This window comes from Neolamprologus multifasciatus, chromosome 22 (genome assembly GCF_963576455.1).
Source record: "Neolamprologus multifasciatus chromosome 22, fNeoMul1.2, whole genome shotgun sequence".
Classification (NCBI taxonomy): Eukaryota; Metazoa; Chordata; class Actinopteri; order Cichliformes; family Cichlidae; genus Neolamprologus; species Neolamprologus multifasciatus.
The window spans coordinates 3,140,617-3,164,441 of record NC_140459.1 but is presented as its reverse complement, the minus strand read 5'-3'; the positions used below and the strand labels follow the sequence as shown (position 1 = coordinate 3,164,441).

General features: G+C 41.6%; 2 pseudogenes; both read left to right on the top strand.

The window, feature by feature from the left end:
• Positions 1-5,465: 5,465 nt before the first annotated feature.
• LOC146492591 (Ig kappa-b4 chain C region pseudogene) lies at positions 5,466-7,542 on the top strand (annotated as a pseudogene).
• Positions 7,543-20,513: 12,971 nt separating this feature from the next.
• On the top strand, positions 20,514-21,963 carry LOC146492590 (Ig kappa-b4 chain C region pseudogene; annotated as a pseudogene).
• The last annotated feature ends 1,862 nt before the right edge of the window (positions 21,964-23,825 follow it).

Below are 23,825 nucleotides of genomic sequence, written 5' to 3'. Positions count from 1 at the left end.
AAGAATGGTTTGGGGTTGAACTTAACTTAACCTGGACAGATTTGTGTCCTTTGCACCATTTAATCACATTTAAATCGTCTGTCTGGACTAGTGATGTGCGAATCATGAACGAATCGTTCAATACTTGAGAATCACTTTACTGCCTCGTGAATCATGATTCACAACCCCAACTGACTCATTGACTCATCCCTGTTGCTGTTTGCAAACTAATTTCATTAGTAGAAATATATCCAGCTTATAATTAAAATTGTGGGGAAAAAACAACAGCCAGTTACTGTTTAGGGCCCGGATGGCTTTGGGATAGAAGCTCCTCTTGAGTCTTTCTGTCCTCACCCGGATGATGCAGAACCTTCTTCTAGATTGAAGAAGTTGGAACAGTTTGTTGCCAGGATGGGACGGGTCCTTCAGTATCTGCGCTGCTCTAGTCCGGCATCTCCTGGTGTAGGTGTCCTGAAGCGGGGGGAGAGCAACCCTGCAGCAGCGTTCTGCTGTATGGATCACTCTCTGAAGAGCTTTTTGGTCCTTAACACAGCTGTTCCCAAACCAGGATGTGATGTTCTGTGTGAGGATGCTCTCCATAGCTATTTGACACATTTGAGGAAAATACTAATAAAATAAAATAAAAAATAAATAAAATAAATGTTCCCTTTAGAAATCTTAATTTTTTTTGCTCTTTTTTGCTCTATAAAATAGTTGTTTTTCTTTTTCAGTCACTCATCTTAGAAGTAGGATTTACATGAAAAGAGAAACAAATTAAGTTTGAGTGAAAATGTACATTTTTTGCACTCTCTGGGCAACTGACTCAGTGACTCAAAAAAACCGATTCATTTTGGTGAGTGACTCATTCAAACTCGGTTCAGTAAAAAGAATCAAATTTACCATCACTAGTCTGGACTCTTGGGGTAACTCTTGACTCTGCATTGATTTAGTTTCAAATCTCAAATCTCCCAGTTACAAAATCCAGGCCCAAACCTAAACCTTGCAAGGGTTGTCATAAGGAAGCCCCATTCTACCCGGTCAAAAGCCTCCTCGACATCAAGCCAGAAGGCCGCGACTGGGGCTAGCTTGAAATAATAATAGAAGTCTTCTAATGTTATCACCTGAAGACCTATTCTTAATAAAACCAACCTGATCACCATTGATGATATCTGGTAATATTTGATCTATGTGGAAGGCCAAAACCTTTTGCAATCAACTCCTAAAAGGCTTACTGGCTGGTAATTTGCTGGGTCTGATACAAGGGCGTAGATTTGGCATGGACGGAGGGGACGTGTCCCCACCAATATCCAGCGATTATTGAATTGTCCCCACCAATAATTTGATCTCTTCGAGTAAAGAAAAACAACCCAATAGAAAAAAAAAAAAGATCTGTCAACGTCTCATTCACCCAGCAGTGCAGAAAGAGTTAAACTACGTTATCTACTGGAGTCATTGACTGTTTTCTACAGTCAATGGCTGGAGTCCTACCTCATGTGATAAATATGGCCAATGTGATTGGCTGTGCCTCTCAGGGAGCTCTGTTTAGTTTTAGCAGCGGCAAACATGCGCTGCGAGGAGGAGAGGAGGACGGCAGCAAAAAGGAAGAACCTGGATATAAGAAAGTATTTTTCAAAGAAACCTGTAAGTCACTTAAAGCCAAGCTCACTCATAAAATGTGTCCGTCATAATAACGTTACAGGCTATGCTAGGACATACATGCCAACACTCCCAATTTTTCCGGGAGAATCCCGAATTTCAGTGCCCCTCCCGAAAATCTCCCGGAGCCACCATTCTCCCCAGTTTCTCCCGATTTTCCACCCGGACAACAAAATTGAAAAACCATATCCCAGATTGGCCCAGCCAATTACAGTTTCCAACAATGGCTACTTAGTTTAAATATTACTCTTATTACTATTTCTGGGTCGCAAAATAAACTTTTAACAGATTTTCAGGCGAGGATGTAGCTGTGTAAACTTTATATATCTGAGCCGCCGTTGTGCCAAAAAGTGATTTCCAATGTTTGTGTGTGTTTTTTATGTGTAATGTTGTTACGTATGTTGCTAAATAGACTTTGATGAACAGGTATTACAAAGGGTTATATATAAAATGAAAAAATTACCTGTTTCTCAAGTAGATTTGTAACCATGTTATTGTACTTACATTATAATCAATCAGCTTCCTTTTGTCCACTTAAATTATGTTTACACAATTATTTTTGCATTTACTGCAATTTCACCTGTCCTCTTGGCCAGATTACTCTTAAAAGAGACCTTTTTAAAGTCAACAAGAACTATTTTAACTCCATAAATAAAGGATACATAAAAGTCCCTGCCAAAAACTGAATGCAGCTTCTACCTTGTTACAGGAATGTTGTTTGTTGCTCAAGATGACTTGATATCATTCATGAGGGATACATGTGACATATGTTTCACATATTATAGACCAACAAGTTATTTATAGCAGTTTAAATACAAGCAATCAGTTTTTGGCAAATACCAGAAGTCAGTTTTTGGCAGACAGTTACTTCTAGACACAACACCGGATCCTCAGGTGGACGCAGTCTTTGAATTTGGACACCCCCGGCCTGTTTCCGGACAGACAGTAATAATGGTGACATTTAACTTTAACGAGAGGAGCAGGCATGTGTTTGGCTCCTTCACATAGTGGACATTGAGTTGTTGTGTGGAGCACCAGTAGTCCATGTCTGTTGCTGTAACAGTAGTTCATGTTTGGAAAATCCCAGCTCACTGATTTGATCGGTGAGCTGGCTTTATTTAAGTTTTCCACTTAAATAAAGCCTGCAGACGAGCGGTGAGCGGTAGCTAACATTCTTTAATCCAAACACACAAAGAACTGACAACCAAGCTTGTGGAGAGCCTACATGACCACGGGGCAGACGGTCTGCAGAGTCTCTCTGAGCCTAGCATGGCTCTCAGTTAAATACCTTCTTCAGGAACAAAAGGCAGTACACAGCTGTTTCACACCTTAAGGTTCACACTCTCTTGCTACCTCCCAGAGTCCTCGAAGAGACAAAAGACTCTTCCTGTGGAGCTGTCTGCTTCCCCAACTTCCTTACTAGACCCCCACCATTTGTCTTAATGTATGAGTGTGAGACTTAAAATCCAGTGGCACCAAGGCATCATACAATAAAATAATGTGATTAATACAAAAGTAAAAGAAATTCCTATACAGTGCTAATGTATAAGAGACGTTATTAAGTCCTTAAAGTCATATTCTTTTATTGTCATGACTGTATTTGAAGCTATTTTTATTTTTGTATGATACCTGATTTATATGGAATATGGCTGAAGTAAACTAAAGTATAAAATACTTTTGTTTAATAGTAATTTAACATTATATAATTCACATATAAAACTATGAATTGTAATTTTAAATGGTTTAAAAGCATGTAGAATAGCGTATGTAGACAAGTATATTTCTCCTTTTTTTATGAAGAAGCAAAGACAAAAAGGAGAAAAAAAAAAACGGGGCAGAGTTCGGTGGTTGAATCATTCGTCCCCACCAATGCCAAAACCAAAACTCCACACTTGGTCTGATATCCCTATCCTTTTTAGGAATAAGGGAGATTAGTGCATCATTAAATGTACTCGGTAAGGAGCTTATTTCTAGTGCCTCAAGGTAAACTTTATGCAAGACTGGAGCTAAAATATCAATATATTTCTTATAGTACTCAATCGGGAAGCCATCCAAGCCTGGCGATTTCCCATTTTTTCATTGATGAGATCACAGCTCTGACCTCTTCTTCAGTTATAGGCGCATCCAGTCTTGTTTTTTGTTCATTTTGTTATCTTTTTGTTCAAATACTAAGAAATGACAAAAGAAGGTTATTTCATGGAAGAAGATACATCTATCCTGTCTCCCTTGGAATATTCCTCACTGTTCTGTAGATACTGCTGCTTATGTGCTGTTCTTCTTCCACCTCTGCCTTTATCTTCAGTGAACTGTATCAGTCTCTGCAGTATCTTCCAGCTGCAGCTGCAGTTTCTGTTCAGTCTGACTGAGGGAGGTTTTTGTACGACTGTTTTTCACTGTGTGAACACCCACTGACTGTTAGGATAGTGCTGACCCTGACAGTAATAAACTGCTGCATCTTCAGCCTGGACTCCACTGATGGTCAGAGTGAAGTCAGAGTTTGATCCACTGCCTGTGAAACGAGCTGGAATCCCTGATTGTCGAGTGCTAGCATAGTAAATGAGCAGTTTAGGAACTCCTCCATCTTTCTGTTGGTACCAGGATAAAAGATGGGAACTGCCAGAAGCATAAACATCCTGATTGGTCGTACACTTGATGTTCACAGTTCCTCCCACAGCAGAGCTCACTGCTCTAGGCTGAGTCACTGTGATCTGTCCTCTGGACTCTGAGGACACAGAGACAAAAACATAAAGCAGCTTCATGGTTTTGTGGGCTTCATTTCAGAGGGACAGATGTTGATAGAGGAGAGGAGTTTGATTCTCTGGACTTTACCTGTGAAGCAGCAGCAGAGGAGAGTCCAGATGAGGACGCAGATCAAAGTCATGTTTTTGATGAGGAGGATTTCTGTGGCTTCTGTTGTGATGAAGGACAGCTGTCAGTCATCCAGTGTTCAACTCTCAGGACTATAAACTCTCCCAGAGCACTGGAGCATGGTGCTGCTGATGCAAAGTGCCTCTCTATGGAAATCATCTGACTGACACAATGAAATCCTTCCTGCTTTTTCTGTCTGAATTAATGAAAATAGCCGTATGCTATGAGATGATAAATTAATGACGTTTGAAGCAAATGCTTAAATTTACAACACGTGTTCTTTGGTCAGAGTGGCAGCCCAGATAACTGTTGCTATGACAATATATAAAGTATGGATATATTATAATGAGGTTGTTATTACACATTATGTTGAAAACAGCAAAGATTTTGGAGAATTTCACCAGCCATTTGTACAGTACTGCACTTAAAACAACACAGAAGAGCTACTGATTATTGAAGGTGTTAACTACAGTTTCAAATGGAAACAGAGGATACCTGGATTCTGAAATAAACACTGGATGCTGGGAAGTGGTGCAAAGTAATTGAACGACTGTCTACTACAAACAATTTCATGGGGATACAAGATTATCTTTGTGATTCATCTTGGAATAATTGGAAACAAAAAGTATTTTGAGTTCAAGAGGTGAGCTTGCACGTATCAGCATGAGGTCCCGGAAATCATCAATCAGCTGAAAAACTAAATCAAACATAGAGAAAAAAAACTTTATTACTGTCAAGTTACACTCAAGAACTGGAAGACTGGATTAGACTTTGCCAGTAAAACATTTAAAAGGTCAAAAACAGTTAAAAGATGAAGTTTTTTCAGCATGACTGGAAGAGAAAATTACAAAGAAAAACTGATCTGACGCAAATCACATCATCTGTCAAAGATGGTGGAGACAAAGTTATGGCACTGATGGTTTTGGCTGTAAGTGTAGCTGGGCCACTAGTTTTTATTGATAATGTTGCTGCTGATAGAGGTAGCATGTCACAATCTGGGAGGCAGATCGTCTGGAGGAGGATTTGGACCCAAACGCAAGCACGGACGACAGCGTAGCTGTGAGCAAGTTTATTAACAATGAAAGGCAAAATATAAACCAGAGCATTTTGTGGGCCTTGAAGGTCTGCACGTCAGTCACATCCTGGTTCTTTGAGTCAGATTCCACTGTGTTGGTGTACACAGTAAAATAGTGAAAATGTGTTGTTGTCCAAAAACTTATGGATCAAACTATATTTAAACTAATGTTGTACTATGTTATTATGATGGTAGTTGAAGAAGTCATATCAGCTGAGTCATGGCTGCTGTGCAAACAGTGAATGATTTTGTTGAGTTTGTTTGTTTCAGAGTCAGAGAGCCGTGTCTCTCTACAGTCAGAGGTTTTTGTACGGCGCCTCAATGAGTTTGTATCACTGTGGTGGACTTTTGGTGGAGGAACCAGACTGGAATTTGGAAGTAAGTCGAACTTAAACCTCTTTTATTTTATCAGATTTCTTTCCTGTGGTTATCTTGACTTTTCTGTTCAGTGTGCCAGAAAACAAAAATCATTAAAATAGTTTTTAGATCAATTTTCATGAAGACACAAAGTTTGCTTCAGAATAAATGTTAAAATCAATATTAACAAATAATATAAAACATCAGAGTTGACTTGAGGATTATTGAGATATATGTCTGGTTAACTCTTGAGAGCTTTTGGTTTTAATCCAGTCTGCTAGAGTCAGAGAGCCGTGTCTCTCTACAGTCAGAGGTTTTTGTACGGCGCCTCAGTGAGTTTGTATCACTGTGGTGGACTTTTGGTGGAGGAACCAGACTGCAAGTTGGAAGTAAGATTATAATGTTTTTAAAGAAACTATATCGAGGTTTAAATGTTAGCTTTATAACAATGAAGTATTCATGTAGAGGTAATATTATAACCATTATACACTGGAGGCTGACTCCATCAGCTTTAATTCGATTTGATGTCGACATTTCTGACATAAAGACAATGCATTGTGTAAATAATATAAACTGTCATCAGCCTGTGATTATTTTCTAGTTTTAAATCACAGTCACTGTTTCTAAGATGAATTAAATGTAACTGTCCTCAAGTTAAACAGAGTGAAGATAAAGATTTCTGGTCTTTTACTTAGTCAGTAAAAATGTAGAATTTACTTAGAAATCATAAAAGCACTACAATAAATGACTGAAATTCACACGAGGTAAGTAGAAAACTTGTGTATTATACAGAACGGAGGTTTTTGAAGCTTAACATCTTGTATAATTGTTGCCATATCTGCTTATTTTATTTCCAGAAGTTAAAGATGGGCATTTGACAGTGTGCAGCACGTCTGGTGTTTCTGTTGTAGCAGATATCATTTCAAATGTCATTAAAATCATGTAAGCAGTAAAAACAATTAATCCAAGTCAAGTAGTGCTATTAAGTTTCTTATCTCTAACAAGTGATGTGTTATAGATAACTGATGATTTTGAAGCTAAACTTGTTTTGTAAATGTTTCCACTTCTGCTTCTTTTATTTCCAGTGTAGTTTGAACATATTTCAGGTCAAACTGTGTGATGATTCTCTCTGTGCTGATATGCATGAGAGGTTTCTTAAAGGGAAGTGAAACAATGTGTGAGTTAATGACTGGTGGAGCAGAAAAAACACCTGACAGAAACTTCTTAACGGAGAAATTCAAATTGTGGTTCCTGTCCTCTAAGCTGATTGGTGTTTCCTAGGTGATACTCGCCCCGCCCTGAAGGTGCTGGGTCCCTCCAGTGAGGAGCTGAAACAGGGGAAGGCCACGCTCATGTGTCTGGCCAACAAGGGCTTCCCCTCAGACTGGAGGCTGTCCTGGAAGGTGGATGGCAGTGGCAGCATCAGCTGGGAGGAGAGCAGGAGCCCCGTGGTGCAGGAGAACGACGGCCTCTACAGCTGGAGCAGCACCCTGAGGCTCCCTGCAGACCACTGGATGAAGGTGGGCTCTGTGACCTGTGAGGCCACCCAGGGCTCCCACACTCTGGTCTCAGAGCCACTCAGGAGAGACCAGTGTTCCCAGTCCTGAACTATATGTGACTTTTATGCTGGTCTTACTTTCACACTGCATTCTGTAGCTTTTTTTTTTCAACTTCTTCTCTCATTTTTCATTGCTTTGTTTAAAGTTTAAAGTTTGTTTAAAGTTTTAAAGAATAAAAAAAAATCTACATTAAATAAGAATCGAGTGTTTGTCTTACTTTTGTGGTGATGTCAATATTAAACTCTAAATAATGATTTCCAGGATTCTTACTGGAAACCAGTGTGCTATCTGTAGAAAGTCAATATGAGTCAGTAGAATTAAGTCACTTTGAATACATGAAGTTAAGCGAAGTTTATGTTAAAGAATAAGTGCGAAGGGGAATTGATAAGAACTTAGAGATTATGATTTTATTACTGAGAATATTGAGCGACACCGCCGTTATTCCTGCAAAGTCATTGCATGCTGTTTAATGAATGTTTCAGCATGTTGTAGCTTGTTATATAAAGCAGTTTGAGTTCTCAGGTGGAGTAGAAAAGCACAATATAAGAATGAGTCAAAAGCCGTGATCAGTGTTGAGGTAGGTATCTTAAAGTATTCTATTATGCAGAGTACTTTTTTAAAGTAATGCAGTACATTATTTTGGTGTTTTTCTGTAAAATCACCTGAAACACACCATCTCATAACTATCATTTAACAATAAGAACTTATAGGCTACAGTCCCTCACGCCAATATAAATCCCTATCCTAATGTGGACACACATACAGTGGCTTGCAAAAGTATTCGGCCCCCTTGAACTTTCCCACATTTGGTCACATTACAGCCACAAACATGAATCAATTTTATTGGAACTGCGAGACAAAGTTATCAGACTAGTATTGAACAGCAAAAAAGAAAAAATCTACAAACCTGAGAAAATTGGACTTAAAGTTTCTATTTGAAGTATTTCTATAAGTTATGCAGACAATTGTGACTCACTGATTTTGGTGATTTTCTTGTGTTTTTTTCTCTTTCTTTAAGAAATGTTTTCATAATGAGCAATATTCAGGAATTGGTTCACATGTATTTGAGCTGCTATGAAGCAGAGGTCAAATGTCTAAATTTGATTGACTGAGATACAGATTTCCAACTTCTTTTTTGTTTAGCAACAATAACATTTTCACTCTATCACTGTGTGTGTGTGTGTGTGTGTGTGTGTGTGTGTGTGTGTGTGTGTGTGTGTGTGTGTGTGTGTGTCCTCAGTGAACTGTATCAGTCTCTGCAGTATCTTCCAGCTGCAGCAGTCACTTCAGTTTCTGTTCAGTCTGACTGAGGGAGGTTTTTGTACGACTGTTTTTCACTGTGTGAACACCCACTGACTGTTAGGATAGTGCTGACCCTGACAGTAATAAACTGCTGCATCTTCAGCCTGGACTCCACTGATGGTCAGAGTGAAGTCAGAGTTTGATCCACTGCCTGTAAAACGAGCTGAAATTCCTGATTGTCGTCTGCTAGCATAGTAAATGAGCAGTTTAGGAACTCTTCCATCTTTCTGTTGGTACCAGTGTAAATAGTTGTTGCTATGAACATTCGGACTGGTCCTACACTTGATGCTCACAGTTGCTCCCACAGCAGAGCTCACTGCTCCAGGCTGAGTCACTGTGATCTGTCCTCTGGACTCTGAGGACACAGAGACAAAAACATAAAGCAGCTTCATGGTTTTGTGGGCTTCATTTCAGAGGGACAGATGTTGATAGAGGAGAGGAGTTTGATTCTCTGGACTTTACCTGTGAAGCAGCAGCAGAGGAGAGTCCAGATGAGGACGCAGATCAAAGTCATGTTTTTGATGAGGAGGATTTCTGTGGCTTCTGTTGTGATGAAGGACAGCTGTCAGTCATCCAGTGTTCAACTCTCAGGACTATAAACTCTCCCAGAGCACTGGAGCATGGTGCTGCTGATGCAAAGTGCCTCTCTATGGAAATCATCTGACTGTAAGACAGATTCAGCTGATCTGAAGAATCATTTATAAGTGGATCTATCAGTTTATCACAGTTATTTTTAGGAATATTTCAAGCTTTTTTCTTTCCTTTCTTTTTTGTTTTGGTTTAATTTTTTTGGTGGGGGGTATCTTAACCCAAGTAATCACCTTTCTACCACAGGAAAGAAGTTTGAAGAAGCTGCTGCAATTAAAATGTAATAAATTAAAATTAAAATATGCTCTTATATTCTTTGGAAGACTACAGGGAGACTTCACTTCCACGTCATAAATACTGTGTTTTTCCAGTTTGTGTTTTATCGAGTATTATGCTAACCCGCAGTGAGGTCGTTTATTTTATTTAAGACATGACAGCAAAGCTTAGGAAAAATCATTGTGTGATTCTCATTATAGCTTTAACACTTATTGCTTTAACAGCAGGATGGTCCTGGGTTCATCCAGGCTGGGGACTTTCTTTGTGGAGGTTGCAGGTTCCTCCAGTGTTTCTGTGGGCTCTCTCCGGTTTCCTTCCACATCCAAAGACAGGCAGATTCTGTGGTTAGGTTAACTGGTGACTCTAAATTGATCAAACGTGAAAATGTGAGTATGAATGGTTGTCCATCTCTTTATCTATCCTGGGTGTATCCTGTCTCTTTTCCCAATAGCATCTGAGAGAGGCTCCAGCATCCTCTTCACTTAGTCCTGAATCTGCATGGACCCACATGCTCCTGGTCCTAAATAATTCTGATATTTTAATAGAACAGAGCAGAACTTAACTAAACTTCATGCAAGAGGGAAAATGTCAGGATAAGACACATTACTTGACTCATGAAGTCAACTTTTGCATGAAATGAAACTTGAGAAAACGGATAATTAAAAGTCAAAGGCATCTTCAAGCAGCTCAAACGATAAACATTAATGTGATTCAGGCACTGTTGGAAATCTCTAAATCATAATTGTGTCATAATCCATCAGTATTTCAAAGTGTATGCTCTCCTGCTCCCTTTAAGTCACTGTAATCCACTTTTTCAACAAACTCATTAGTTCCTGGGTGTTTTCAAAATAAAAGCTTTCTACCATCTTACTGGTCAGAAACACTTTATTTCTACAGGTTTTCCTCGTGAAACAGTTGTGGGAACTAAAGAATATTCAGTTCAGTCCAATTCAGTTTTATTTATGTAACATCAACTCACAACAGTCACTATTGTAACATAAAAAAAGACTTACAAGTATAGTGAACAACCCCAACAATCAGAGAGCCCCCTATGAGCAAATATTTTTCAGGATGATTTTTGATGATGATACTAAAAGCATGAGACGTCACATCATTTAAAATTCTAAATGTTTCATGCATTTCCAACAATGTCAGCTGTAAAAGTAATTCTGTGAATATGATCGTCCTTATCAATCATAACTATTCAAACACAGTAAAGTCCTCAATTTTAAATCACTACATTATTTTTTAAAAGCAATGGTGTTTACAGAGTTCACACTAAATATTTGAGCATATTATTCTCAATGAAGAATAAAAGCCTCAATGTGCTCATTCTACTGACATTTTTATGACTATTTATGTTATTTATTCACTTCCTGAATGTGACACTGCCGATAGTAAAGGTATGGATGGATGTTTTGATGCTAATTTATTCTTAAAGCAGAAATATTTCAGCAATATAAAATGTGTGTGTGTGTGTGTGTGTGTGTGTGTGTCTCTGCAGTATCTTCCAGCTGCAGCAGTCACTTCAGTTTCTGTTCAGTCTGACTGAGGGAGGTTTTTGTACGACTGTTTTTCACTGTGTGAACACCCACTGACTGTTAGGATAGTGAAGACTCTGACAGTAATAAACTGCTGCATCTTCAGCCTGGACTCCACTGATGGTCAGAGTGAAGTCAGAGTTTGATCCACTGCCTGTAAAACGAGCTGGAATCCCTGATTCTAGAGTGCTAGTGTAGTAAATGAGACGTTTAGGAACTCCTCCATCTTTCTGTTGATACCAGTGTAAATAGGGCGTACTTCCAGAAGCATAAACATCATGACTGGTCCTACACTTGATGGTGGCAGATTCTCCCACAGCAGAGCTCACTGCTCCAGGCTGAGTCACTGTGATCTGTCCTCTGGACTCTGAGGACACAGAGACAAAAACATAAAGCAGCTTCATGGTTTTGTGGGCTTCATTTCAGAGGGACAGATGTTGATAGAGGAGAGGAGTTTGATTCTCTGGACTTTACCTGTGAAGCAGCAGCAGAGGAGAGTCCAGATGAGGATGCAGATCAAAGTCATGGTTTTGATGAGGAGGATTTCTGTGGCTTCTGTTGTGATGAAGGACAGCTGTCAGTCATCCAGTGTTCAACTCTCAGGACTATAAACTCTCCCAGAGCACTGGAGCATGGTGCTGCTGATGCAAAGTGCCTCTCTATGGAAATCATCTGACTGAATACAACAGCTACTTGGCTCAAATAGTTGATGCTGTTTATCAGTTAATCAGTTTTTCACAATGTCCACTGTAATTTATTTCAAAAGAACGATTTTTTTGGAAAGGAGATTTCCTCACCCCAATCCAAGTGTTGGCCAATCAAGACTGTGCAGGGTGCCAGTTTAGCTCAGTGGGTCATGGGAGGGGGCAGCAGCCTGGATTTGAGTCTAACCTGTGGCCCTTTAATGTGTGTCTTTCCCACTTTCCTGTCTGTCTTCACTGTTTTACTATCCAATGATGGGAAAAATGCTGAAAATGCCAAAAAAAAAAAACATGCTAACTATAAGACAGTGTTGCCTGAAGATAAAAGCACACATTTGTCCTTGTAAGACACAATCTGATTTTGTTCACATAAAAAAAAGAAATACTGTACTTATCTACTCACAAACACATGAACAGAGTTTCTGAGAATCTTCACCCTGAAAGCAGTTAGAAAATGACCTGTCAACAAATTAAAGTGCTGTTCACATGTAAAAAATAGGCCAGAATAAATAGAAAGGTCAATGTTTTTCAAACTACACCTGTGCATGTAAACATGGACTCAAAAGTGAAAGACATTTAAAAAAATTAAAGAAAAGGAACAATTTGTAAAAGTTATTTTAGAGTTTTGAAAAACTCCCTCAGTACAAAAAACCTTGCAGTGATTCACATTGATGCATGATGCTGACCACAGGTTGGAAAAGTTAAACATGACCACAGCGCAGATATCACTTGTTAAAATGTTTTGTAGAATAACAGGACAACCTGTGGAAAGACTCGACTTTCATGTCCTGAACATGTTATTTTCTGTTTTGTGATGTAGTGTGTAATGCTCAGCAATATTATCATTTTAACTGGTTCTGTGCATGATCTAAAGCAGTCTTTCTCAAACTGTGGTACACATACCACAAGTGGTACTTGGGCTCTCTCTGGTGGTACGCGGGAAATCTCCTTTTTTTTTTAAGATTAAATAATATACCATTGTGGAGGTATGCAAAGACGACACGAGCCTTCCCGAGGCTCTTCTGGGAGCCGGAGTCAACCAGAAAACGTCTCCCCGAGCATGAGTCCTCCATGAAGTGCAGCCTTTCCTTATCGCCAGCAGTCACGGCCGCTACAGAGCACGGGCGGGCTCATTTCCCTGGGCCTTAAAACTGCAAAGGCGACACAGCGTTGTCACGCTGATGGTAAAAACACAACCCTTTTCCATGACACCGCAATCCTAGCCACTATCGACGAGTTGGAGGCCCCCGGGAGAATCGGTGGGGGCGCGAGAGAGTCGGGAATTGTCGTCTGGATGCCAAAGCTCCTGGTAGCCAGGAGAATGTGATCCACTTCTTCTGCAAGTGACTGGGAATCCTTCGCACCCAGCAGCGGGGAGTTTTCAAGGCCAGCTCAAGGAAGACGTGAGTGAAGAGGAATCCGCCGTCATCCGTTCCTAGAAAGGACAGCGTGCTCTCCATGAGCTCGAGAGCGGTACCATCACCCAGGCCAGAGAGAGAGAGGAGTTTCTCAGCCCGCTCTGCATCGGAGGGGGAGTAGTGCCGCAGCAGCAGCACCTTCAGAGCGGTGTATTTCCCTTTGATAGGGGGGGATCTCGGAGGAGGGTCATCACAAAACAGTAGGCAAAACTGACGTAAATACAGTGCTTTATTTACAGTGCCTAGTTTAATTACAATGCAGGAACTATAACGGCTACGAACTGTGAACTATGAAACCTGAATCTCAGACAGTGTGCTATGACTAGATGCAAGAGTTTAAATACAGATCCTGGGGAGGGAAAAAGGGGCAGCGGCCTGGGTGGAACCCAGCCCTGGCGCAGGGTGCCGCCGGTGCGTCGAGCAACCTGGGGGGCTCTTCAACTGGTGGGGGAGGTTGTCACATCTTGCAGGAGCTTTCCTCTCTTCAGGAACTCACTCTGCAGGAGGGGGAGATACAGGAGAGGTGGAGGAAGATCTCAGCCTGAGCGTCTATTGTCTTATGTAGTCTGGAAGATGAGTGGATGATGGGGTGGGTGCAGTTTTCTCTGTGGTGGGGTCGGGTGGACTGTCCCGGGCTCTGTGGGGCCGGGCGGCGCTGCTTCACTGGGCCCCGGTTTGGATGAGCCTGGGCCCCCTTTCCCTGGCGGGTCGCGGAGTATGGGGGTGCCTACTGGGGTCAGCGGGGGAGCTGGCCCAAGGGAGGGGTCACTTGCCCCTCCCTTCCTTCCCTCCCCATCTCCAGCTGCCGCCCTCTTCCCGCTCCACCACAACCACCCACACATGCAGGGCCTTGGAGTAGGGGTGTGTCACCAGGGTGCAGAGGAGGTAACCCCCCCCCCCCCCCCTGTCCCCTTCTGGCTGCCTCTGCCTCAATTTTATCTCACAACCTAGACATTCACATTACTCACACTCTCATTACACATACATATAGGATCTTGGGGGTGGGCACGCTACGCGGAATCCAAATTACTATCAGGGTGTACACCTCACCCCTGGCGTCGTTGCCCACCTCTCAATTTTAAATACACGTAGACATGTAGACATTGAGGGCTATCAGGAGGGGCTATGCGCTTACCTGCTGCTCTCTGGCAGGTAGCTCCATGCCCTCCTGGGTTTTAAATGCACCTTAGAACACACATGGATCAACACTACAATGAGCGGGTGGAGGGATGTGCGTTCTGCTGGAGCGGGGGGGCTAGGAGGAGGAGTTGGCCATCCGACTGGGGTCTGGAATGTGGGGCCTCCCTGCTGCTGCGGAGTCGGGGCGGTCTGCTTCTCCCCACCGCAGGGAAAAGGGTAACACCACCTGGGTCTGGGTGCAGTTCCCCCCCTCCAGGGGCAAGGGTACCTAGACCCGGTTCGTAGGGTACGCTTGGGGAGTGTGATTGTGTGTACAGCATCTCTTTATGTCTGTCTCCACGTTGGTTGAGTGTGGAGTAAGTGCATATGAGAGCATGAGGGTGGGAATGGATGTTTGTATCTGTGTGTGCCTGTATGTCTGTGTCTATATGTCAGGTTAGGTATCAGATGATGGGGACATCTCAGGCCCTCCAAGGTTTGGAGGCCTATCTCCCCCCACCACTTCCCCTGCCGGGGGTGGACTCCCTCAGACATCGGTGCGTTGGCTCTCGGCCGGGGGCTCGGTCACTCAGGCGCAGCTGGCTGCCGGCGGAGCTCACGGGCACGTCACTGCAAACCCCACTGGCTTCTGCTCCGCAGCTGCTGAGTGACCCCTCATCTGGGACTCTCCTCAGCTCTTTCTGGGACAGTGGCACGGCTGCCCCTCTGTTGGTCTTCCTTGGTCTCTTGTGTTCTGGGAGCCTCTGGAGTCTTGATCTCCTCCATACCTGCTTCATGCCCTGGAGGACGGGGCTGTTGCCCCCCACACCCTCTAGCAGATCATTACATGAAGGAACCTTTTAAAAAACAAGCGCATCCATGGTCACAGGTGTACACACGGGTGCTCACACACACAAACTACACCCTTTTTGGCTCCTACAGCAAAGCACACTGTGCTGTCGATCTTACGTGCTGCACAATAATGTTTAATATTTAGTATTTACTGTTATATTCCCATAGATCATCGTGATGTTGTTTATTATGTTACTCTCGTTTTCTTCTGCTTGTTTTCTTTTTTCTTTCTCAACAGGTGATCCAGTTGATCGATATATGTATTTTTTTTCTGCTTATTCTGTTGGTTTTTCTCCCCCGTCCCTCTTCTCAGCTGTTTTTCTTTCCCTCTTTCTTTCTCCTCTTTTTTTCCCCCAGTCAAGTCTATCCCGTATTCAGCAAGTGAAAATAAAATAAACAATAAAAGGTGAATCAAATGGACCATTGCAGCAAGGCTGGGATGGTCAATTTGGTAAAGTAAATCCGCTGGGCATCTTTCTTTGCCTTTAGACAATAATTCTGATGGCAAAAAAGTCAAACGGGACAGGCAAAAAAAAAAAAAAAGAGAAGAGACAGCCAGTCAGTGGCAGTCTAGTGAATCACAGCCATTTGATTAAACTATGATGGTTATGGCTTATGCATTGCAGGCGCAGACGTCGTGCAAGGAGGGTGTCTAGGGGGTCCGGGGGAGGCTGAATATACTTGGAGCAACAGCCCTGGCAGGGAGGCAGATGAAGGGCCACGATGAAGGGAGTGCAACCTGATAGCAGAAACCCAGTGTCCAGACAGAGATGCATCTCTCCTGTTTGTAAAGCGTGAGAGCCAGGAAAGTACTAAGACAGAGAGAAAACACTGAGTAGAAATGCAGATGTTAGGGAAACTCTCAAGAGCTTGGCGGCCTAGAACTAACGTGGGTTAGCTGAAGATCTGGCAGAGGTCTGTTGTGAGTGCTGGTCTTAAATGCTGGTGACTTGATTGCAGTCAGGTTTGAAGGTTGATGGGAGTCTCCGCCTGAAGGTGGAGCCCAGCAGTAGAAAAACCCCGCACTCACCCGGACCATGACAGTTAAAATGTAAGATAAGATAAGATAAGATAAGATACCTTTATTAGTCCCACAAGGGGAAATTTCATGTTAAGGCTGCTGACCTATTGCACGCAATGGCGGCGCCATCTTACCCTCCGACCATACATACATTACACAAAAACATCACATGGGGAAGACAGGTCAGAGAGGTATAACAATGGAAAATGCACCACATGAGGAAAGATAAGGAGAAAAAAATAACTCCTCCCAGACTGAGCTCCAACAGGGAGATCAGTTTGAGAACAGAAAAAAAAACACCTCTGCACATGAAAAACTCTTAATACACCAAAGAAACACATGACAAGCATCAGGGGTGGATAAAGGGTGAGAGGCAGCCAGTGTAGACAGTGCAGTGCAGCATAAGCGCTGGTTTCCTTGATCCACCGTCAGCATCAGAAGGGAATAAGCGTGGAGGGCGTTTGGAGGGGGTATGAGTGTACATCTGCATGTGTTTATATGTCTGTGTGTGTCCAGAGATCAGCTGAGACAGTGTCCTTCGCCCTGCCAGGCTAAGTAAACAGTCTTCCAGCCAACCCAGGTGGCCTTGCATAGAATGGGAAGAACAGTCTAAACACAGTCGTTATCAGGGTGTTGTTGTTCAGCTCCAGCCTTGAGACCGCAGCTGGCGCCAAAGGGTATCCGCATGAAGTGATGGTGATTTTTACTTTAGTGTGAACAGCTCATATGAATTTCAAAGCTGTTCTAACAGTCCGACACTGGTCTCTCAATCTCCCGTTGGAGAGCTGTGAGCTTCTCCATGATGTTATAAAACTTACGCTCCGTGATGTTGTCATTCTTGTGCTCAAAGAGCTGATTCTGAGAACTCACGACCGCAGTGAGCTTCTCCAAGATGTGATCCAGTTTGTGCTCAGAGATCTTATTCTGAGTATAGGATCTTGGAGCTTCTCCAAGATCTTATCCATGCTGCACTCAATGAGCCCATTTTGAGAACTCACGCCTCGTACCATCATTTCAATCCCAGCGGGCAGCCTTGTGGGGGTTTGAACAGCCGGTTCCGCTTTCTTAATTCTTCGATAAGTCACCCGAGCCCAGACTTCTCGTTGAGAAAGGGTGTCAATACCATTCAGGGACCAGTTGATCAAATCCATTATTCCTCTTTTAGATTTTAGAGAACAGACATGTTAAAAACACAACAGCCTTAAAAAATGCAGAATAGTTTGGATCCAGAAGCAGGGTTCATACGTCATCACTTAAAGATTGGATATCCCACCTGCTGTGAATGTTTTAATGCAGTACAGTTGTTATTATTATCATTTGTCACATCCTGTTTGTGACAGTTAAAATAAATAACAATCATATAAAAAATAAAATTGTCTCGTGTAAACTGTGTGGTGTTACAGTGGCTTTTCCTCATTTTGTCACATTAAAGCCACAAACATGAATCAATTTCATTGGAATTCCACGTGAAAGACCAACACAAAGTGGTGTAAACGTGAGAAGTGAAACGAAAATCATACATGATTACAAACATTTTTTACAAATAAATAACTGCAAAGTGGGGTGTGCGTAATTATTCAGCCCCCTTTGGTCTGAGTGCAGTCAGTTGCGCATAGACGTTGCCTGATGAGTGCTAATGACTAAATAGAGTGCACCTGTGTGTAATCTAATGTCAGTACAAATACAGCTGCTCTGTGACGGTCTCAGAGGTTGTCTAAGAGAATATTGGGAGCAACAACACCATGAAGTCCAAAGAACACACCAGACAGGTCAGGGATAAAGTTACTGAGAAATTTAAAGCAGGCTTAGGCTACAAAAAGATTTCCAAAGCCATAGAACATCCCACGGAGCTCTGTTCAAGCCATCATTCAGAAATGGAAGGAGTCTGGCACAACTGTAAACCTACCAAGACAAGGCCGTCCACCTAAACTCACAGGCTGAACAAGGAGAGCGCTGATCAGAAATGCAGCCAAGAGGCCCATGGTGACTCTGGACGAGCTGCAGAGATCTACAGCTCAGGTGGGGGAATCTGTCCATAGGACAACTATTACTGGTGCACTGCACAAAGTTGGCCTTTATGGAAGAGTGGCAAGAAGAAAGCCATTGTTAACAGAAAACCATAAGAAGTTTGCAGTTTGCCACAAGCCATGTGGGGGACACAGCAAACATGTGGAAGAAGGTGCTCTGGTCAGATGAGACCAAAATGCAAAACACTATGTGTGGAAAACTAACACTGCACATCACTCTGAACACACCATCCCCACTGTCAGATATGGTGGTGGCAGAATCATGCTCTGGGGGTGCTTCTCTTCAGCAGGGACAGGGAAGCTGGTCAGAGTTGATGGGAAGATGGATGGAGCCAAATACAGGGCAATCTTGGAAGAAAACCTCTTGGAATCTGCAAAAGACTTGAGACTGGGGCAGAGGTTCACCTTCCAGCAACGACCCTAAACATAAAGCCAGAGCAACAATGGGATGGTTTAAAACAAAACATATCCACGTGTTAGAACGGCCCAGTCAAAGTCCAGATCTAAATCTAATCGAGAATCTGTGGCAAGATCTGAAAACTGCTGTTCACAAACTGCTGTTCACAAACACTGTCCATCTAATCTGACTGAGCTGGAGCTGTTTTGCAAAGAAGAATGGGCAAAGATTTCAGTCTGTAGATGTGCAAAGCTGGTAGAGACAGACCCTAAAAGACTGGCAGCTGTAATTGCAGCAAAAGGTGGTTCAACAAAGTATTGACTCAGGGGGCTGAATAATTACGCACACCCCACTTTGCAGTTATTTATTTGTAAAAAATGTTTGGAATCATGAATGATTTTCGTTCCACTTCTCACGTGTTCACCACTTTGTGTTGGTATTTCACCTGGAATTCCAATATAATTGATCCATGTTTATGGCTGTAATGTGACAACATGTGGAAAAGTTCAATGGGGCCGAATACTTTTGCAAGCCACTGTAAACAGGCCTATACTACTGTACTTTAATGTCGGTCATAAGGGTGGTACTTCAAGAGACATATTTTATGAGGTGGTCCTCACTGTGAAAAGTTTGAGAACCACTGATCTAAAGACACCGAGTGTTTGTGAGAACACGTAAAACTGTTTTGATGTATTTGTGCAGTTTGAGGTTTTGTGAATGTAGATTGAAAATTCAATTTAATGTTTAGAGTTTTGAGAAAGAAGGTGGAAGTGTCGTGGTCCGGAGTCTGTGGACGCCATGTTTATGTTTTAGGTTAATTAATGTTCTGTGGTTCTGTTTATTTTGGGTTATTTGTGATTGTTCAGAGTTTAATGTTCTCTGTTCCTCCCATTGCTTAGTATTTTTGGTTCTATGGTAATGTTTTCAGGTTACATCCTCTCAGTCTCATCTAATTAGAATCAACTGTCTTCCTCCTGTCTGCCATTTCCTTGTTTCCTTGTGTGTGTATATTAGTGTGTGTTTGCTCTTTGTTGGAGCATCTGCGTCTCACTGGTGTTTCATCCGCATCTCGTTTCCTGCTGGCCATCCCCTGTGTTGTCTCAGTCTCCTCACGTTTCAGGTTTGGTTTGTAGTTTTGTTCACGCCATACCCGTTCCTGTCATGTTCTTCACTTACGCTAAATAAAACTCACTCCCTGAATCTGTGTCCGCGTTTGGGTCCTTCCAATAAAACCCGCAGCTGTGACAGGGAGCTTTTGTAGTGATGTATCTTAACAACTATAAGATGTAAATTCTCAAATTATATTTTTGGAACTTTATTTTATTGTGTTTATTTTATTTTAATTTTAAAACTATACTATTAATATGTTATAAAGCTATGATAAAAACAATTCATATTGATGAGTTTGTTTGTTTCAGAGTCAGAGAGCCGTGTCTCTCTACAGTCAGAGGTTTTTGTACGGCGCCTCAATGAGTTTGTATCACTGTGGTGGACTTTTGGTGGAGGAACCAGACTGCAAGTTGGAAGTAAGTCGAACTTAAACCTCTTTTATTTTATCAGATTTCTTTCTTGTGGTTATCTTGACTTTTCTGTTCAGTGTGCCAGAAAACAAAAATCATTAAAATAGTTTTTAGATCAATTTTCATGAAGACACAAAGTTAGCTTCAGAATAAATGTTAAAATCGATATTAACAAATAATATAAAACATCAGAGTTGACTTGAGGATTATTGAGATATATATATGTCTGGTTACCTCTTGAGAGCTTTTGGTTTTAATTCAGTCTGTTAGAGTCAGAGAGCCGTGTCTCTCTACAGTCAGAGGTTTTTGTACGGCGCCTCAGTGAGTTTGTATCACTGTGGTGGACTTTTGGTGGAGGAACCAGACTGCAAGTTGGAAGTAAGATTATGTTTTTAAAGAAACTATATGTAGGTTTAAATGTTAGCTTTATAACAATGAAGTATTCATGTAGAGGTAATATTATAACCATTATACACTGGAGGCTGACTCCATCAGCTTTAATTCGATTTTATGTCGACATTTCTGACATAAAGACAATGCATCGTGTAAATAATATAAACTGTCATCAGCCTGTGATTATTTTCTAGTTTGAAATCACAGTCACTGTTTCTAAGATGAATTAAATGTAACTGTCCTCAAGTTAAACAGAGTGAAGATAAAGATTTCTGGTGTTTTACTTAGTCAGTAAAAATGTAGAATTTACTTAGAAATCATAAAAGCACTACAATAAATGACTGAAATTCACATGAGGTAAGTAGAAAACTTGTGTATTATACAGAACGGAGGTTTTTGAAGCTTAACATCTTGTATAATTGTTGCCATATCTGCTTATTTTATTTCCAGAAGTTAAAGATGGGCATTTGACAGTGTGCAGCACGTCTGGTGTTTCTGTTGTAGCAGATATCATTTCAAATGTCATTAAAATCATGTAAGCAGTAAAAAGAAATTAATCCACATCATTCAAGTAGTGCTATTAAGTTTCTTATCTCTAACAAGTGATGTGTTATAGATAACTGATGATTTTGAAGCTAAACTTGTTTTGTAAATGTTTCCACATCTGCTTCTTTTATTTCCAGTGTAGTTTGAACATATTTCAGCTCAAACTGTGTGATGATTCTCTCTGTGCTGATATGCATGAGAGGTTTCTTAAAGGGAAGTGAAACAATGTGTGAGTTAATGACTGGTGGAGCAGAAAAAACACCTGACAGAAACTTCTTAACGGAGAAAATCAAATTGTGGTTCTTGTCCTCTAAGCTGATTGGTGTTTCCTAGGTGATACCCGCCCCACCCTGAAGGTGCTGGGTCCCTCCAGTGAGGAGCTGAAACAGGGGAAGGCCACGCTCATGTGTCTGGCCAACAAGGGCTTCCCCTCAGACTGGAGTCTGTCCTGGAAGGTGGATGGCAGTGGCAGCATCAGCTGGGAGGAGAGCAGGAGCCCCGTGGTGCAGGAGAACGACGGCCTCTACAGCTGGAGCAGCACCCTGAGGCTCCCTGCAGACCACTGGATGAAGGTGGGCTCTGTGACCTGTGAGGCCACCCAGGGCTCCCACACTCTGGTCTCAGAGCCACTCAGGAGAGACCAGTGTTCCCAGTCCTGAACTATATGTGACTTTTATGCTGGTCTTACTTTCACACTGCATTCTGTAGCTTTTTTTTTTTTTCAATTTCTTCTCTCATTTTTCATTGCTTTGTCTAAAGTTTAAAGTTTGTTTAAAGTTTTAAAGAATAAAAAAAATCTACATTAAATAAGAATCGAGTGTTTGTCTTACTTTTGTGGTGATGTCAATATTAAACTCTAAATAATGATTTCCAGGATTCTTATTGGAAACCAGTGTGCTATCTGTAGAAAGTCAATATGAGTCAGTAGAATTAAGTCACTTTGAATACATGAAGTTAAGCGAAGTTTATGTTAAAGAATAAGTGCGAAGGGGAATTGATAAGAACTTAGAGATTATGATTTTATTACTGAGAATATTGAGCGACACCGCCGTTATTCCTGCAAAGTCATTGCATGCTGTTTAATGAATGTTTCAGCATGTTGTAGCTTGTTATATAAAGCAGTTTGAGTTCTCAGGTGGAGTAGAAAAGCACAATATAAGAATGAGTCAAAAGCCGTGATCAGTGTTGAGGTAGGTATCTTAAAGTATTCTATTATGCAGAGTACTTTTTTAAAGTAATGCAGTACATTATTTTGGTGTTTTTCTGTAAAATCACCTGAAACACACCATCTCATAACTATCATTTAACAATAAGAACTTATAGGCTACAGTCCCTCACGCCAATATAAATCCCTATCCTAATTAGGACACACATACAGTGGCTTACAAAAGTATTTGGCCCCCTTGAACTTTCCCACATTTTGTCACATTACAGCCACAAACATGAATCAATTTTATTAGAACTGCAAGACAAAGTTATCAGACTAGTATTGAACAGCAAAAAAGAAAAAAATCTACAAACCTGAGAAAATTGGACTTAAAGTTTCTATTTGAAGTATTTTTACAAGTTATGCAGACAATTGTGACTCACTGATTTTGGTGATTTACTTGTGTTTTTTTCTCTTTCTTTAAGAAATGTTTTCATAATGAGCAATATTCAGGAATTGGTTCACATGAATTTGAGCTGCTATGAAGCAGAGGTCAAAGGTCAAAATTTGATTGACTGAGATACAGACAGATTTCCAAATTATTTTTTCTTTAGCAACAATAACATTTTCACTCTATCACTGTGTGTGTGTGTGTGTGTGTGTGTGTGTGTGTGTGTGTGTGTGTGTCCTCAGTGAACTGTATCAGTCTCTGCAGTATCTTCCAGCTGCAGCAGTCACTTCAGTTTCTGTTCAGTCTGACTGAGGGAGGTTTTTGTACGACTGTTTTTCACTGTGTGAACACAAGCTGACTGTTGATAACATGAAAACTCTGACAGTAATAAACTGCTGCATCTTCAGCCTGGACTCCACTGATGGTCAGAGTGAAGTCAGAGTTTGATCCACTGCCTGTAAAACGAGCTGGAATCCCTGATTCTCGAGTGCTAGCATAGTAAATGAGCAGTTTAGGAACTCCTCCATCTTTCTGTTGGTACCAGTGTAAATAGCTGTTGCCATAAACATCCTGACTGGTCGTACACTTGATGTTCACAGTTGCTCCCACAGCAGAGCTCACTGCTCCAGGCTGAGTCACTGTGATCTGTCCTCTGGACTCTGAGGACACAGAGACAAAAACATAAAGCAGCTTCATGGTTTTGTGGGCTTCATTTCAGAGGAACAGATGTTGATAGAGGAGAGGAGTTTGATTCTCTGGACTTTACCTGTGAAGCAGCAGCAGAGGAGAGTCCAGATGAGGACGCAGATCAAAGTCATGTTTTTGATGAGGAGGATTTCTGTGGCTTCTGTTGTGATGAAGGACAGCTGTCAGTCATCCAGTGTTCAACTCTCAGGACTATAAACTCTCCCAGAGCACTGGAGCATGGTGCTGCTGATGCAAAGTGCCTCTCTATGGAAATCATCTGACTGTAAGACAGATTCAGTTGATCTGAAGAATCATTTATAAGTGGATCTATCAGTTTATCACAGT